This window comes from Haliaeetus leucocephalus, unplaced genomic scaffold (genome assembly GCF_000737465.1).
Source record: "Haliaeetus leucocephalus isolate CR32 unplaced genomic scaffold, Haliaeetus_leucocephalus-4.0 Scaffold165, whole genome shotgun sequence".
In the NCBI taxonomy this organism is placed as follows: Eukaryota; Metazoa; Chordata; class Aves; order Accipitriformes; family Accipitridae; genus Haliaeetus; species Haliaeetus leucocephalus.
In genome coordinates this window covers 338,279-338,530 of record NW_010972601.1, presented here as the reverse complement: position 1 = coordinate 338,530, position 252 = coordinate 338,279, and positions in this window count along the sequence as shown.

Here is a 252-nt window from a genome sequence, read left to right as displayed (position 1 = left end):
CCCGCGCCGTGACGTGCTCGGAGGGGCGGGGCGTCAGGCGCATGCGTGGCAGGGAGCGGGCGGGACGCGGACGGGCACTAGGACCTGGCAGCGGGCGGACGCCCCGGGACACCCCCCCCCATGCTGCCGGGGCTGGGCTGCCCCCCCGGTGCCACGGGGTGTCCGTGACCCGTGGGGTGTCCCCGATCCGTGGGTGTCCCCGCAGGACGGGCTGTCCCTGGGTGACGCGGGGACAGGGGGTGCTGCCCCCCC